Here is a 6,729-nt window from a genome sequence, read left to right as displayed (position 1 = left end):
GTTGTTCATGCGGTATCGATACAAAAGGTAAAATAAGTATCGATACTATCAAGGTTGTATCGATACTACACCTTTCCCAAATTTTAGAATGCAAAATAAGTATCGACACTCAAAGGAATATCGATACTACTTTACATAGTGTATCAATACCATGAGCATAGTATCGATACCGTCAGGCCTAACGGCTAGTAACGACTAGTTTAATTTAAAAATAACAAGAAGTATTGATACTCATTGAAGAAGTATCGATACTCTTTGTACTGGGCAGTTTTATTATGCACGAAATTTCATCCCCGAGGGCTCCAAATCACTCCCAACGGCTAGGAACGGTCACAAGCTCATTCCAACATATAAAAACAAGTTCAAGACACTTGAAGAAGGGTGAGAACACCTATCCAAGCAATCAACATAAGAGTAGAGCTTTTCACTCTTTGTTTCCTTTCTCTTGTAAATATTTTTGTTCTTGTGAGCTTAATTATTTGTAAACACCTACCTTAGAGAGATTTTCTTGTTTACATCTTTTTCTTTTTGTAAAAGGGGTTTTGGTTCTATCTTAGCCAATTGAAAAGATAGGGAGATGTAAAGGTTACTCTTGATCATAGAAAAAACAAGAACAAATTAATGGATTCGTTCGAAAATCCTAAGTGAGGAGCTTAGGTAGTGGATGTAGACTTCATTGAGAGAGTTGAACCACTATAAATCTCTGTGCATTATTTTTCTCATCCTTTAAATATCCTTACTCCCTAATTTTTTATCAAAATCTATTTCACCTGTCTTGGCTAACTTTTTTGGTAGTCAATTGAGCTTCGTAAATCCCAATTATTGGTATAAGAGCTTGACTCATTAGAAGGTCTAACAACCTTAAGACGATCATTGAAACAACTCTACCGATTTTCGACACAACCAACAAGAAGATGGCTTCGACCTCCGACTCCTACTATATGAAAGAATCTCAACCTGTCAATAAGCCACCTTATTTCAATTGAGAAAATTTTGTATATTGGAAGAATATGATGATTCTCTTCATTCAATTCAACGATCCAAGAGCTTGGAACTCAATCATGAAGGGATATTTCATTTTAAGTGATGAGATGGATGATTGGAGTGATTGAGAGAAGAAGAAGTTCCACTTCAATACAAAGGTTATGTACATTCTCTTTTGTGCATTAGGCCTAGATGAATATGAAAGAGTCTCCTCTTGTTCTAATGCCAAGGAGATTTGGGACAAGCTCCAAGTCACTCATGAAGGAACCAATGAAGTGAGGGAAACCAAAATTAGTCTTCTTAACAATAGCTATGAGAATTTCAAGATGAAACAGAATAAAGACATCAAAGTTATGACTGATAGATTTTTCGTGATTGTCGACGATCTCAATAGATTTGGATAAGTGATCCCTAATGAGAAGCTTGTGAGGAAGATGATCTACTTTCTTCCAAAGTCTTGGCAATCAAAGAAGACGACAATTATCAAAGCTAAGAACCTCAAGTCACTCACTCTTGATGAGCTTATCAGTTCTCTTCTCACTCATGAGTTGATGGTAAAGAAAGAAGAAGATGATGAAGAAGAAAAGCAGAACAAGAAGAAAAAGGTAGACATTGCCTTCAAATCCACCAATGAGAGCAATTAATATACAAATGAAGAGGTGGATGAAGATGATGATGAAGAAGAAGAGATGACCAAGCTCTTCAAAAAATTCAAGAGATTCATGACTTCAAAAGAAGTGAAGTATGAATCAAGCAAAAAGAAGGGTCCCCCAGTCTGCTTCGAATGTCAAAGAACAGGGCATATCAAATATGATTGTCACATCATAAAAAAAAGGATTAAGTAAGAAGAAGGCATTTGTCTTGGAGTGATGAAGATGACTCCAATGATGAAGATGAAGTAGTCAACCTATGCCTTATAGTCATCAATGAAGATTCAATGGTAACTTCAAACACTAGTGAATTAAATTCTTATTCGTTTGATGAGTTACAAGTTGCCTATGATGAATTGTATTTAGAATTTGAGACCATGAATTCTGAATATAAGAAATTGATTTCAAAATTCAAGGTTGAAAATGATTCTCTTTTGAAAGCAAAATTGGATTTTGAAAAGCAAAATGAAATTTTGAAAAATGATTTTAATCTTTCAAAAACCAAATTAAAGATTTGGAAAAATAAAATCTTGATTTGAAAGTTAAGCTTAAATATTTAACAAAAGAAAAATAAATCATTTCGAAAAACAATTCATCTATTTTAAAAATGGCAAAATGCTCATATTGTCATTTTCATGGTCATATGGAACATACTTGTCCTATAAAGAAAAGGAAAAATTATACAAGTATGGGTTCGAAAAGGAACAAGGGGAATTGAAACTAACGTTCAAGGATCAAAGCAATTTGAATACCAAAATCTACTTAAATGCCTCTTGTAGGTGTGTGGGAGTAATGGTTACAAAGTGAAGAAATTGAGATGTTCTAGTCGCACTTGAAAAGGAATGGGTAACCTCTAAACTTAATTTTTTGCTTTGATTAATTGGTTGCCTATTTGTTGTTTGCATGCATAAGTTTTGATTTTAAATAAATTTATGTTTTCTATCTCATGTATGTTAAAAAGTGTTGTGATGAACATTTTTTAAAGTTCAATGATTTTTCATAAATGGTTGTTCATCATAATGAATTTTGGTCAAAATTGGCTTTTAATGTTTTGTTTTGACAAATTTTAATTTTTTTAGCTCAATTTAAATTTATGCATGTGACTTATTTCAAATGATATCTATCTAACAAATGATATCAATTTTTCAAATGCATAACATTTTTTTTGATAACTTTATGCACATACACTTAATTTCAACAATAGGTATTGCATAAAGTTTATTAGACTTGGGTATATATTGAATTTCATATGCTACTAACATTTTTATTCATCTTTGTTTAAATTCAATTTTTTAAATAATTTTAAATGTCAAAAATTACCACTTACTCTCCATTTTTGTTTTGTACCTTTAAAGTTGAATTATTTTTTTATATAACAAAAAGGGGGAGAAGTATGAGTTTGAAAATTTTAATTTCTCTATTAAAAAGGGGGAGCTTTAACATTTTCCAAAATATGTCTCTTTTCCATTAAATGTTTTAAAAGGGGGAGTTTTACAAAAAAAAAAACTATTTTTCAAATGTTTTGTTATATCAAAAAGGGATAGATTGTTGAACCATTTTTTTTATAATATTTTGATATAACAAATTAAGGCAAAATGTTTTGGACTTGAATTAAGGCAAAATAATTCAAAAGTTTTAAAAAATAATTCAAAGTCGATAAAACTAGAATTTGAACAAAAATAGTTTTTCACGTAGGAAGTACCGATACTATCTTTACAGTACCGATATTATATGAATAGTAGTGATATTGTTCATGTGGTATTGATACCAAAGGTAAAAGAAGTATTGATACTCTCAAGGTAGTATCGATACTACCAGCTTGCTCAAATTCCAGAATGCAAAATAGGTATCGATACTCAAAGGAGTATCGATACTGTTAGGCCCAACGGCTAATTTAAAAATATCAAAGGAAGTATTGATACTCATTCAAGGAGTACATGTACTCCCTGTACTGGGCAGTTTTATTTTGTACGAAATTTCATCCATAACGGCTCCAAATCACTCTCAACGGTTAGAAATAACCACGAGCTCATTTCAATATATAAAAACAAGTTCAAGACACTTGAGGAAGGGTGAGAACACCTATCCAAGCAATCAAATACAAGAGAATAGTTTTTCACTCTTTATTTCCTTTCTCTTGTGAATGTTTTTGTTCTTGTGAGCTTAATTCTTTGTAAACACCTACCTTAGAGAGTTTTTCTTGTTTACATATTTTTCTTTTTGTAAAAGGAATTGTGGTTCTATCTTCGCCAATTGAAAAGATAGGGAGTTGTAAAGGTTACTCTTGATCCTTGAAAAAGAAAGAACAAATTAGTGGATTTGTTGGAAAAATCTAAGTGAGGAGCTTAGTCAGTGGATGTAGACGTTTTTGAGGGAGTTGAACCTCTATAAATCTCTATGCATTATTTTTCTCATTCTTTAAATCTCTTTACTCCCTAAATTTTTATCAAAAGCCATTTCACCCCTCTTGGAAAAAAGTTTCAGTTATCAATTAAGCTTCATAAATCCCAACAATTGGTATGAGAGCTTGAATCATTAAAAGATCTAGCAACCTCAAGACAATCCGTGAAGAAGCTCTATCGATTTTTGACACAACCAACAAGAAGATGACTTCGACCTCCGACTCCTACTATATGAAAGAATCTCAACCGGTCAATAAGCCACCTTATTTCAATTGAGCAAATTATGTCTATTGGAAGAATAGGATGATGCTCTTCATTCAATCCAAATGATCTAAGAGCTTGGAACTCAATCATAAAGGGATATTTCATTTCAACTGATGAGATAGATGATTAGAGTGATGAAGAGAAGAAGTTCCAACTCAATGCAAAGGCTATGCACATCCTCTTTTATGCATTAGGTCCGGATGAATATGGAAGAGTCTCATCTTGTTCTAATGCCAAGGATATTTGGGACAAGCTCCAAGTCACTCATGAAGGAGCCAATGAAGTGAGGGAAACCAAAATTAGTCTTCTCAACCATAGTTATGAGAATTTTAAGATGAAACCGAATGAAGACATCAAAGTTATGAAGGATATATTTTCCGTGATTGTCAACGTCTCAAGGGATTTGGAGAAGTAATCCCTAATGAGAAGTTTGTAAGGAAGATCATATATTTTCTTCCAAAGTCTTTGTAATCAAAGAAGACGATAATTATCGAAGCTAAGAACCTCAAGTCACTCACTCTTCTCACTCATAAGTTGATGGTAAATGAAGAAGATGATGATGAAGAAAAGAAGAACAAGAAGAATTAGGTAGGCATTGCCTTCAAATCCACCAATGAGAGCAATCAAGATACAAATGAAGAGGTGGATGAATATGATGAAGAAGAAGAATAGATGACCAAGATCTTCAAAAGATTCATGACTTCCAATAAGTGAAGTATGAATCAAGCAAAAACAAAGGTCCCCTGGTGTGCTTTGAATGTCAAAGAACGGGGCATGCCAAATATGATTGTCCCATCCTAAAGAAGAAGGGATCAAGTAAGAAGAAGGCATTTGTCTTGGAGTGATGAAGATGACTCCAATGATGAAGATAAAGTAGTCAACCTATGCTTTATTTCCATCAATGAAGATTCAATGGTAACTTCGAACTCTAGTGAATTAAATTCTTATTCGTTTGATGAGTTACAAGTTGTCTATGATGAATTGTATTTGGAATTTAAGACCATGAATTTCGAATATAAGAAATTGATTTCAAAATTCAAGGTTGAAAATGATTCTCTTTTGAAAGTAAAATTGGATTTTGAAAAGCAAAATGAAAATTTGAAAACTGATTTTGAGCTTTCAAAAACCAAAATTGAAGATTTGGAAAAGGAAAATCTTGATTTGAAAGTTAAGTTTGAATGTTTAACAAAAGAAAAAGAAATCATTTCGAAAAACAATTTATCTATTTTAAAAATGGCAAAATGCTCACATTGCTATTTTCAGGTCATATGGAACATGCTTGTCCTATAAAGAAAATAAAATCATTTAAAATTAGACAAATATGGGTTCCAAAAGGAACAAGGGGCATTGAAAATAACGTTCAAGGATACATAGCAACTTAGATACCAAAATCTACTTAAATGTCTCTTGTAGGTTTGTGGGATGAATGGTGACAAAGTGAAGAAATTGAGATGCTCTAGCGACAGTAGAAAAGGAATGAGTAACCTCTAAGCTTAATGTTTTTTGCTTTGATTAATTGGTTGCCTATTTGTTGTTTGCATGCATGAGTTTTGATTTTAAATAATTTTATGTTTTCTATTTCATGTATGTTAAAAAGTGTTATGATGAACATTTTCTAAAGTTTAATGATTTTTCATAAATGGTTGTTCATCATAATGAATTTTGGTCAAAATTGGCTTTCAATGTTTTGTTTTTACAAATTTTAAATTTTTTACCTCAATTTAAATTTATGCATGTGACTTATTTCAAATGATATCTCTCTAACAATTGGTATCAATTTTTCAAATGCATAACATTTTTGGATAACTTTATGCATATACGCTTAATTTAAACAATTGATATTGCATAAAGTTTATTAGACTTGGATATATATTGGATTTCATATGCTACTAACATGTTTGTTAATCTTTGTTGAAATTCAAAAAAAAAATTAAGTGTCAAACTTTTAAACTTAAATTTTTGTTTCAAATACTTTTATTGAGGAGGAGCTTTGATTTTTCAAATAATTTTAAATGTCAAAATTACTGTTTACTCTCCATTGTTGTTTTGTACCTTTAAAGTTGAATTATTGTGATATAACAAAAAGGACGAGAAGTATGAGTTTGAAAAATTCAATTTCTCAATGAAAAAGGGGAGTTTTAACATTTTCCAAAATGTGTCTCTTATTCATTAAATGTTTTATTAAAGGAGTGTTTTGCCAAAAAAAAACTATTTTTCAAATGTTTTGTTATATCAAAAAGAGGAAGATTGTTGAACCACTTTTTATAATATTAAGACAAAATATTTTTGGACTTGAATTGATTTTGTTTAAAGTTTTCAAAAATAATTCAAAGTCCATAAAACTATAATTTAAGCAAAAATAGTTTTCACGTACGAAGTACCGATACTATTCTTACAGTATTGATACTATATGAATAATATTGATATTG

Source organism: Hibiscus syriacus, unplaced genomic scaffold, assembly GCF_006381635.1.
Source record: "Hibiscus syriacus cultivar Baekdansim isolate YM2019G1 unplaced genomic scaffold, ASM638163v2 tig00110893_pilon, whole genome shotgun sequence".
Classification (NCBI taxonomy): Eukaryota; Viridiplantae; Streptophyta; class Magnoliopsida; order Malvales; family Malvaceae; genus Hibiscus; species Hibiscus syriacus.
This window is presented reverse-complemented; position numbering follows the sequence as displayed.